This window comes from Echinops telfairi, unplaced genomic scaffold, assembly GCF_000313985.2.
Source record: "Echinops telfairi isolate 266 unplaced genomic scaffold, ASM31398v2 ScPeMD7_7457;HRSCAF=8495, whole genome shotgun sequence".
In the NCBI taxonomy this organism is placed as follows: domain Eukaryota; kingdom Metazoa; phylum Chordata; class Mammalia; order Afrosoricida; family Tenrecidae; genus Echinops; species Echinops telfairi.
Genome location: NW_022111357.1, coordinates 14,034,249 through 14,045,611, shown reverse-complemented (window position 1 = coordinate 14,045,611; position 11,363 = coordinate 14,034,249). Strand labels below are relative to the sequence as shown.

The 11,363-nt window shown below is 53.7% G+C and overlaps 1 protein-coding gene across 2 annotated transcripts in view; it reads right to left on the bottom strand.

The window, feature by feature from the left end:
• The window catches only part of LAPTM5 (lysosomal protein transmembrane 5), a 31,818-nt gene that overhangs the window by 10,802 nt on the left and 9,653 nt on the right, over positions 1–11,363 (bottom strand). Inside the window, exon 1 of one of the 2 annotated variants that reach the window (XM_045299265.1) lies at positions 7,059–7,134. The exons of the other annotated variant lie outside the window; for it this stretch is intronic. The gene's annotated coding sequence lies outside the window, so the exon portion shown is untranslated. Of the gene's footprint in view, positions 1–7,058; positions 7,135–11,363 lie in introns of those variants that run through there. 2 annotated transcript variants of the gene reach the window in all.

The following is an 11,363-nucleotide window of genomic DNA, read 5'->3' as shown; positions in this document are numbered from 1 at the left end:
CGAGGCTTGATCAGACTCCTGTCTTGCCTCCATTTCTCGCGTCTCTTGCCCCTCTTCATTCCCAGTCCCTCTTTCAGGTGTCCACGTTGTTTAATGGCCCGCGGGACGGGTCACCCCACCATCACTAGTCTGCCAGCTTGTCATCCTGTGGGGGCTTGGGTGTTGCTGTGTTGCTGGAGGCTATGGGACTGACATTTCAAATGTCAGCAGGGGCACCCAAAGGGAGCAGGCGTCAGCCAAGCTCCCAGACTAAGAACAGACAGCAAAGAGGTAGTTGGCTGTCTGCTTCAGAGGAAGTAGCCGCTGTAAACCTCATGGGCAGCATTGAAATGTTGTCAGATACTGAGGGCCTAATGCAGAGAAGCAGAGCATTGTCAAAGAAAGCACTAGAAAGAGCCCCTCGGGTCATAAGGCACTCAAAATATAGCTAAGGAAGAGCCACCTTCTCAAAATAGTCAACCACAATGACGTGAGTGGGGTAAAGCCCACGGGACTAAAGCCTCCGGGCCTTCTTTTGCTCAAGGAGAAGAAACAGCTGCAAACATCTACTAATTGGAACTTGGAATGCGTGATGTATGAATCTAGGAAAATTGGAAGCCGGAAAAAATGAAATGGAATGCATAAATATCAATATCTTATGTGTCTGTAAGCTGAAATAGACTGTTATCCACCCTTTTAAATCGGAAAATCATATGGTGTATTATGCTAGGAATGACACGATCAAGAAGAATGGCATTGCATTCATTGTCAGAAAGGACATTTCAAGATCTACCTTGAGGTATGAGGCTATCTGGGCCAGGATTATCTCTATCTGAATACAAGGAACTCCATCAATACGACGATTATTCAAATTTAAGCAATACAACCGCAAAAGCTCGTGATGAAGAAATTGAAGAATTCTACCAACATCTTCTATTGGAAATTGATCAAGCATGAAATCAAGATGCATAGATAATTATTGGCGAATGGAATACAAAAGTGAGAGACAAAGAGGAAGGACCCATGGTTGAAAAAGATGGTCTTGCTGATAAGAACAAAGCTGAGATCACATGGTAGAATTTTGCAAGGCCAACGACATGTTCATAGCAAATACCTTTTTGAAATAATGCAAATGGCTACTATACACGTGGATTTCCCCAGATGGGAGACACCACAATCAAATTGACTACATCTGTGGGAAAAGACAATGGAGAAGCTCAATATCAGCAACTGAAACCAGGCTAGGGAGTAACTGTGGAACAAACCATCAATTGCTCCTATGTAAGTTCAGGTTGAAGCTAAAGAAAATGAAAACAAGTCTATGAGAGTCCAAACACAACCTTGAATCTATCCAGCATGAACTTCAAGAACAGCACTGATGCACTGGACACTAATGACAGAAGACCAGAAAATCTGTGGAAGGACGTCAAGTGCATCAGACATGGAGAAAGCCAAAGGCCACTACAAAGACAGGAAAGAAAGCAAAGATCAGTGTGGATGTCAGAAGAGACTGAAACTCGCTCTTACTGGTAGAGGCGCTAAAGTAAATGAGAGAAAGGGGGAAGTCAAAGAGCTGAACAGAAAATTTCAAAGGGCAGTTCAAGAGGACAGAGTAAAGAATTATAATGAAATGTGCAGAAGCCTAGCGTTAGAAAACCAAAAGATAAAAAATAAGAACACACTCAGCAGATCTTAAACTGAAAGAACTAAAAACAGAAACAAAAACCTGAAAGAGCTCCAGAAAATATTCAAGCCTCAAGTTGCAATATTGATTCTGTGGACAAAGTATTGAATATGCAAGAAGCATCAAAAGAAAATGGAAAGAATACCCAGACACTGTATTCAACCATTTCAAAAGGTAGCAGATGAGCAAGAACCAATGGCGCTGAAGGAAGAAGTTCAAGCAGCACTGACAGTATCAGCCAAAACCAAGGCTCCAGGAATGAATGGAAAAGTAATTGGAGTGTTTCGCAAGCTGTTGAAGCACTGGAAGCACTCCCTCGTCTCTAGCAGGAAACTGGAAGACAGCTAGTTGACTGACTGGAAGAGATCCATATCTGTAACCCGTTCCAAAGAAAGGTGACCCAAAAGAATGCTCAAGTTATAAATTAATAGAGTTGCAATCACATGCAAGCAACATTTTGCTGGAGATCACCCCAAAACAGTTGCAGCAATACATTGACAGGCAGCTGCCGGAGGTTGTGGCTGGATTCCGAAGAGAATGTGGAACAAGGAATATCATTGCTGATGTCAGATATCTATCACGGTGGAAAGCAGAGAAGACCAGAAAGATGTTTGCTTGTGTTCCATTGACTAGGCCACGGCATTTGACTGTGTGGACCATAGCAAACCAAGGATGCCCTTGAGAAGAATGGGAATGCCAAGACACTTCCTTGTGTGTATACAAAACTTGTACACGGAGCAAGGGGCCGCTGTGTGAACAGAACGAGGGAATGATGCACGGTTTAAAATCTGGAGAGGTGTGCATCAGGATTAGATCCTTCCACCATATTTATTCAATCTGTATATTGAGCAAATCATCAAAAAATGCTGGATTACATGACGAAGAGTGTGGCATCAGGATTGGAGGAAGGCTTGTCAACAACCTGCAATATGCAGATGACACAACCTGGCTTGCTAAAGGGAGAAGGAATTGAAGCACTTGGTGATGAAGATCGAGGATTGTAGCCTGCAGTGTGGATTGCAACTCAAGCTAAAGAAGACCGAAATCCTCACAAATAAACCACTAGGTTACATCATGATAAATGGAGAAGAGATTGACGTTGTCAAGGACTTTATCTCTCTTGGATGCCCAATCAATGCTCATGGAAGCAGCAGCCAGGAGATCAAAAGACTGGATAGATCTGACAAGGCCTCTTTAAAGTGTTCAAAAGCAAATATGTTGCTTGAGGATGAAGGCGTGCCTGACCCCAGCCACGGCATGTTCAGTTGCCTCATAGGCAGTGAAAGCTGGGCATTGAAGACGGAAGACTGGAGAAGAATTGACGCCTTTGACCGCGGGTGCCCCTGGAGAAGATGGAAAGGCCCACGGAGTGCTGAAAGAGCCAGCATGGCTGTCTGGGAAGAAATACAGCCAGAATCATTCTTAGAGGCAAGGATGGCAAGACTTTGTCTCCCATACTTTGGACATGGTGTCAGGAGACCCCGTTCCTGGAGAAGGACATCCTGCTGGGTAAAGTAGAGAGGCCGTGAGAAAGAGGGGGCCCTCGACAAGACGGACCGACACAGTGGCTGTAAGAATGGGCGCAAGCACACTTGGGAGGATGGCCCCGGACGGAGTCATGTTGCCCGCTGGTGTCCGTCTGGTGTCCGTCGGGCTGCCGCGAGTCAGAGCAATCTGGTGGCACCTGTCAACAACCTCATACCCCATCGGGCTTCAGGCTTCAGGCAAGCAGAGCTGCTCTCTGTCTCGTTCATGGTTCTAGCTGCTGTGTTTGTTGAATGAATGAATGAATGAATGAATGAATGAATGAATGAATGAATGACATCCCCTCAGAGGACCCTTGCTAAGAATGAAGAGACAAAACTCCTAGGCCTGAGTATCAAGAGTCATCCTAGTTATATTTAAAGGCCAGCCACAAAACCCTAATTTGAAAATGGCATTGCCTGTCCCCTCTACCATCCAATGCAGGGATTCCCATTAGTAACCCCATAAGTGACAAGCAATATCTTCTGAAATACTTCCAGTCCTGGGGAACTTACAGCGTCCTGTGCATGCACATTCTTTTAGCATGACCTCTGTCCTTCCCCCACTACACATACACACACCACAACACAGACACACATACACACCTGTCATCATGTGCCCACATTGAAAACATCAAGGCTCTTCCCCTCCCTGGCAGTGATCACCCTGCCTCTACTAACATGGCCCACGTTTACATTGACTTTCATGGTTGCTCAAGGGGACCAGGCACCTGCCATCTGTTTCCTCCTTGTTGCCTGTGTGGTTTTGAGCTCAGCTACAAGCCCCAGCTAGTCTCCCTGCCCAATTACCTTCTGCTCAAGGGGCAGCACAGTATAGAAGAGCCAGGTTCCGGGGTGAGAATGAACTGGCTCTGAACCCAAGTAGACCTCCTCTCTCACTACGGGGCCTTGAGCAAGCCACTCCAGCCCTCTGAGCTTCAGTTCTCTCCTCTGGAACATGGCTATCCCTGGCAACAGTGTGGGAGAAGTCTCGGGGTGTTTGCAAAGTGCTGAGCTCCGGGTGGTGGGCGGGCGGGGTGTGTGATATGCGGACGGAATCTGCGTGGAGTGGCTGAGCTGAACCAGAAGCAGGGCACTGGGCCAGACCACGGCCCCTGCAGCTGGTACATCATGAACCCACCAGGCTCTGTTCCACAGGAAAGAGAGAGCAGCCCAGGGCAGAGGCAGCGTGACACCCACAGGAAGTGGCCCCCCGAGAGAAAAGCTGCTCCCTCCGCATTATGGGTGCGAGTCTCAGCACCTCCTGTCCTGGTCTCCCCTTCCATGAGAGAGAAGGGGGGGCAGCTGAGACCAGGGACAAGCAGGGTGCTCTCTATCGTGATCAGGGGGAGCAAAGCCCAGAGGAGGCACAGCCAGGTGAGAAAAGGTGCCCAAGCATCCAGCAGGTGTATCGTGAGAAGATAGTTGGAGATCTAGACTGGCGCTCAAAGTCAGATGACCCAACCTCTGTCCCATATGCTGGTTTTATAGGCTCAGAGAGGTTAGATGGCTCACCTAAGACACACAGCACGTGGGGTACAGAGTGGGGCATGGAGTCCAGACCTCCCAGGGCTACCTCCCACCTTTAAAACCACCGAGATTCCCATTCATCCCCCGTTCATCAACCATGTGGATGATGCTCTTGGGTCAGCCAAGCCTTTTACACACACCCCTCTGTATATCTTGATTTGCAAAGGAAATGCCTGGTCTACTGACTTGGCTTATCATGAACATCATAAAACATTCATGGGTTGGTGGGGGGAGGGAGGCGGGGAGGGAAATCCCCAGAGGTTAATAAAGAACATAATTCACAACAATTTAGTATTTCTAGTGGTGTCTTAAGGCACCCAGGTGACTCGATGGTTAAAGCATTCCGCTTCGCTTCTCACACCAAAGTCGGTGGTTAGAACCACCAGCTGCTCCTCGGGAGGACAGCTGTGCCCAGAAAGATTAAAAATGAAACTGCCATCCATTTGATTCCAACTTACAGAGCCAACTTCTAAGACAGAGTAAAACTGCCCCTGTGGGTTTCCGAGGCTCTAACTCTTTATCGGAGCAGACAGCCTCATCTTTCACCCTTGAAGAAGCTGGTGGGTTTGAACCGCTGACCTTGAGGCAAGCAGCCTGACTCATAACCTACTTCACCCCTCTGTCCTATCCGCAGGAACAGATGACCCAATAAGCCAGGTCAGCACGGGCTGACTTGTGCTTACTCACCGTTTTGTAGTGAGCACCTTGTATGCTTTTCACCACTTCGTTACCCGCTAGACTAGTGAATAAGCACAGGTAAGCCATTCTGACCTTGCTGTCAGGGGCTGCACATTTGAAAAGAGGTGTTCCCTCTGAAGGAGGGTGCTGTGGGCCTGGGAGAGAGACAGGTGCAGCCAGACCCCGAAGCGGGATCTTTGACGTGGCCTAAACCTGTGGCACTGAAGCGTAGTGAGTCCATGCTGGACTTGCTTACTGGGACTCCGGCCCTGCCTCTAGGGCCACTCTACGTGGGAAGCCACCCACTGTCTGCCTGCTGCCATCCTGCCTGCAGTCCCACCACTAGCACCCCAACTGCCCTCTTCACCCCTGAGAGTCAGGTGACCCCAGGAAGGGCAGGGCTGAGGCATGTGCAGCCTGCCTCCATGCCCAGGACATGACCCTCACCTTCTGGTGACCCCCTACCCCCATCATGGAGGAGGAGATCCAGCCTCTGGGAGTTAGAGAGGCTTGTCCCAGGGTCCCAGCTGGCCATGTGTAAAGCCAAGATTCAAGCCCAGGCCAGTGGGCCAGTGGGCCCCATTGCCCTCACCCTGCATGGCCTGCCCTGCATCTCCCCATCAGCCTCTCTGTGGATCTGAAGAGGCACCCACCTCCTCTCCCCTCTGCTGCAGAGATCCACGGGGGCACGAGAAGCAGCAGCGGGTGCCAACCCAGCACAATGAAAGACCACACTCGCCCTTCCCTCATTTGGACTTCTCAACCACCCTGTCGGGGAAGAGGTGGGGAATGAGGCTGCCCCCACCTGTCAGGTGAGAACCCTGAGTCTCGGAGCAAGGCGACCTCCCAGCCTGCTGCTGACCCTCTGCCTGCCTCCCGACTTCCGGCAGGCCCCAGGAAAAAAGGAGGCTCAGCTCCCAGGGCTCAAGTGGCTTCCTATTGGGTACCCAGCCCTGTACACACAGGCCTGTGCTGTAAGGCCCCACAAGAGTAACCACAGGGTCCCATTCTCCAGATGAGCAAATCAAGACTCAAAGAGAACTCGCGTGCCCTGTATCACAGTCACTAAGTGTTCTGGCTGGGATTTGAACTCAGATGCCTGTACTCCAAGATTAAGCTGGTTGCCATGGGGCCAGCTTCTGATCACACCACCCCCTTACCCATCCTACCTCCACAGTCAAGCCCAGGCCTGGACACTCTGATTGAGCAACAAGGACCCAGACAGCCCCCTCCCCTGCCCACTGCTATGTGATGCAGACCAGCGTCCAGCCCCTCACTGCCCTGTGTCCCCTCTAGTCAATGAGGAGATTGCCCCGTGTGCTCTGCCCCATTGGGGGATCAACCACAGAGAAACGGGGAGGTCAGCAGTCAGGCCGGCAAACTGCAGCATGCCAAACTCGGGCCTCTCAGAATTCTGCCCTCCTGCCCAGCCCTGCCCGTGAGGAGCTTCTCGGCCAAGGCTGTTTGCAGTTCCAGCAGCATGTGCTGGAGCCGGCCCAGAAACTCCCAGACTCTATATTTCCCAGCGTCCTCCCCTCCTCTCCTTCCCCGTGTCCACACGGACACAGCACCAGGCTCTCCCTGAGTTCCCAGAACCTGCCTGGGCCAGGAAAAGAGCTCTCTCTGACGAGGACCAGTCAGAAGCCATGCATGCCCTCACCCACCTGGCCCCCACTATGGGAGCTTCCTTAATTGTCTGTTGCTGAGACCTCTGGTGAAGAGCTGGGGTGCCGGAGTCAGGAGGCCCTGGACCCAAGCTCTGTGGCCTTGAGTGAGCCGCTAACCACCCCGTGCCTCAGTGTCCTCCTTTGAGAAATGGGACTCATCGCCAGCATGGCCATGCAGATAGAAAGAGGCCAGACTCCCAGCGATGCCCAAGGAATGAGTCATGCAGAACGTGAGCCCTCCTCTGTGTGGGCGCTCCCTCCTCCTGGCACTTTGGAGCACCCACCCCTCCTGGCCTCTGGGCTGCCCAGCGATTCAGCCCGTAGTTCCCTGTCCGGGGAGCTGCATGGGCCCTAGGAGCTGAGCCTCTGTCCTTCCTCCTGGGCTAGGGGCTGGTGTCTTCTAACCTTCAGTGTCACCTAACCTCTGCTACCGAAGGGGAGAGTCAGGCAGAGGGTGTAAGTTTGTGTCTGAGGCCCCCTCAGTCTGGATCCCTGGGCAGGGTCCTGCTCCCTGCACCTCGGGGCTCTCGTCTGGTAAATGGCGACAAAAATATGTCCCTCCCTGTGCCCTCAGATAGGATTGCTGAGAAGATGAGGCAGAGAGCTTGGGGTACCCCGGGAAGGGCTGGTCACTGCTGTCGAGAACTAACAAACCCTGAGCATGGCCCGAAAGGATGATGCGGTTTTCCAGTGGAAAAGATGGAGAGAAGCCGTCTGGAAAGAGGAAATATCACGTGCAAAGGCCCTGAGGCCCGGGGGGTGCATGCTATGCAAGATCCCTCCAGAGAAGCACAGAGAGGGGGAACTGGGACACTCCTGTGCTAGTGTCCCCACACCCCCGGGGCTAGTGTCCCCACACCCCCGGGGCGGGGTGGGGCTGGGGAGTGAGGCCGAGGGAGACAGCCACGGGCCTGAGGTCACATGGCAACGCTGTTACAGACCCAGGGGTCAGGGCCACCTCCGTCCTGACTCTGTTCAGCTTGCCCCACTGCCACCCACATTCTCTGTTCCCCTTTCTTATCCCTTGCTTCTGCTTTCCCGGGTTTCAGTTCCAAAACCCACCCTTTCCTCATCCCTGAGCTCCGTGAACGGGCAGTGGCCAGAGCGGCAGGAAAATGAAGACTTCCTTTCTGGCTGCAAGGAGCAGCCAACAGCTTGGCTGGAAGGCAGGAGGTGGGGCAATACTGAACTTGGCCATGGGCACAGTGGTGCTGATGGTGAGGCAGCCTGCCGAGGAGGAGACGCGCGGCGGCAGCCTTGTGCGGATGATGAGGGCGCCCCTGCGGGGAGGTGGACAGGCTGGGGGTGGGGGTGGGGGGTGGAGGTGGCTCTGAGGGGGAGGTGATGGTGGTGAATGCTGGGAAGTGATAAGTTCAGGCCGTTACAGGGACAGCCACATGTGAAGATAACGGTGATGACTTAATAGTGACCATGACAGTGGTAGCACGACCCTGTGAAGAAGACCTCGGAGTGGTGGTGGTGACGCCAGATCCCTCCGCCCTGGGGTTCCCTGCCCTGCCCCCCCAGTCCAGGATGGCGGGCTCACGCTCTCCGCCCGTCTTGGGATTCAGGCCCCACCTCTCGCCAGCAGAGCTGTCAACCCCAAGTTCTCCAAAGCATGAAACTTGGAGGAGGAGGGAGACTGCCCCGGGAGCCCCTGCTCCGCGCAGCCGGTGCTGGGCGCTTGCTCATCTGTGAGCGTCACTGAGCCTTCATCCCAGATCGGCGAGGTCGGGCCAGCCTCAGCTTGGTAGGAATCGCTACGTGTAACCAGCGGAGGCTGCACAAGCAGTCAAGTTCAGGCTTGTCTCCAACTCTTCCCCACAAGGTCACGCAGGGCGCATGCAAGCACGCAAAGTGTCCCAAGTGCCACACCCCTTTCTGCCAGGAGGCCCTCCCACCGCCAGCCTCCCACCCCTGCTTCTCCCATCCCCCGCCTAGAGCAGCACCCTACTGACCCTGCTTCTCCCACCTGGAGGGAGGGGGCATCTCCCACACTAAGTTCATGTTTATTAGCACCCCCTCCCTCAAGCCCAGACCCCAGACCTCACCTGCCCACCCTGCCTTCTCCCAGGACCCCAGGATTGTCTGTCTAGGTAAGGGGAAGGCGAAGGGCGAAGGGGGAGGCGGGAGATGGGAGAGGATAACCAGATGTGTCAGTATTATGAGGAACCCTCCCTGCGCCCCAAGTCCCCTCCAGACTTCCTGCCACAGCTTATCATGCAGCCGCCATGCAGGCCTCCCCCAGAGCTCTCTGCCACCGTGAGCACTGAACAACCACACACACACACACCCCCCGCAAGCCTGGGCAGCATCATGAGGGCAGGGTGTCCGCTCACTCACGTCGCCTCTGAGAACATCCCTTCCTCCTTTCCCAAGGGCTGGCTCACTTAGAAACAGCAGCAGCTGGATGTGTAGCCTGAGTTTCTCGTTCCCAAGACCCACTTCTCTATGTGTTCCCTCTGACAGGCCCTTCGAAAGACCAGCTGCGTCTTCTCTCTTTAACCACCATGTTGTATATGCGTATCAGCCAGGAAAAGGCCTCCCCACAGACGCGGGCTTTCTCTGGAACTCCAGGCCCGCTTGCCAGCCTCTCTCTTTCTCCCTCTCCCTCGCTCTCTCTAACTAGTTGAGCTTGTTCATCGTCAGAGTCTGTTTTGTCCTGTTTTGTTCTAACAGCAGCTAGTACTACTACCACCGCAGAGCCCCACCCCCTCTCAGGGCTGCTCTCTCAAGAGTCCTCCCCATCCCCACTTGCCTCCTCTGGAACTGGGATCCCCCTCCTCCCCACCATACCCCACCCCAGCCACTGGGCAGGGCACATGACTGCTCTGAGCCTCTGCTGCTTCCTCTGGAAAAGAGATAAGAACCCTGCAGCCTCCTAGATGACTGTGAGGGAAAGGGAGGAGACACGTGGTCATCCCCGAGGCTGGTGACTCAGAAAGACAGGCTGGCCAGCAAAGGTGCCCATGAGTGGCAGTGAGACGCTGAGCCCCTCCCTCTCCCCCTCCCCCACTCTGCGCTGTCCCTCGGATTGGGGGAGCCCGAGCCACACACCATACTGCAGAGCTTCATGGCTCTGGCATTCTTGAACAGCCTCGTCTTTCTCTCACAGGGTGCCTGGTGGATTTGAACTTCAGACCTTGCGGTCAGCCTAACCCACGGTGCCACCAGGACTCCTCAGTAGACAACAGACAGTGTGGTATATGGTCGCTCTCCTATGCACGGGGAAGCCAGAACACCTGTGTGACTCGCTGCACTGTGATACTCCACGTGTTGTGGTGATCTGGGCCTGAATGCAGACGACAGTTTACAAAGTCAAGCGAAGTAAATACTTGCTGACCCCCACAAGGGGCCTGGGCCTGAACAGCCTCCAAACCAGAGGGCAGGACCCTCAGAGATCCAGCAGGCCGGAGTCAGGAATGGTCCTGTGATGGGACTCAGGCTCCCAAGAGGAGCTGGGCATTAAATGCTTTGTTCTCGTTGAGGCGAGTGGAAAGGTGTCCCAGGAAGAGGGAACAGTATATGCAAAGGCAAGAGTGGGTGAGGCCAAAGACAATGCTCTGCAGCCTATTTGGTGGGTAGCAACTGGGGTCTTCCGAGCTCATGAGCAACCATCTAAGGTGCAACTACTAGTCTCTCCCCTTTCAGAAACAAGCGTGAAGAACATGGAAATGCATGGACGCCATTGGTCCAGTTGCCGAATGGACCCTGAAATGGATCACAACGCAGCCCTGAGACCAGAAGAGCTACATGGTGCCCGGCTGCCACTGCCGACTGCTCTGAAAGGGGTCATAGTGGAAGGTCCTGGAGAGAGTGGTTTCTTAAGAGAGAGCAGGCTTACTGGTCAGATAAAGACTGGTGGGGCCCTCACGCCCCAGTTGCTAATCACTTGCTTGGCAGCTCGAGCCCAGCAAGGAGAGGGAGAGGCTGTGGCCAGGTTCAGTCCTCCCCAAGGCCTACAGGGACCCCCCACACCACCTCTAGCTGGTGTCTCCCAGGCTGTGTCTGGCCACCCTGACTCAGTGAAACACGCCAACCACGGTGACTCCCAATGATAGAGAGCCTCACCTACCTCTCATCCCCAGATGCCCCTGTCCTCTGATGGGCCCACCTGAGCAGGGGACAAGGCCCACCTGGGGTCTGACCTATGCTAGCTCTCCCGTCACTGGTAACTGGCTGCCACCACCGGCCTTCAACCCTGATGCAGCAGGAAGAATCCACCTTTATCCCCAGAAGACCATGGGCCATCTCCAGCCTCTCCATGGTCCAGTGGGGCCAGCTAGCTCAGGCGCCATGTGG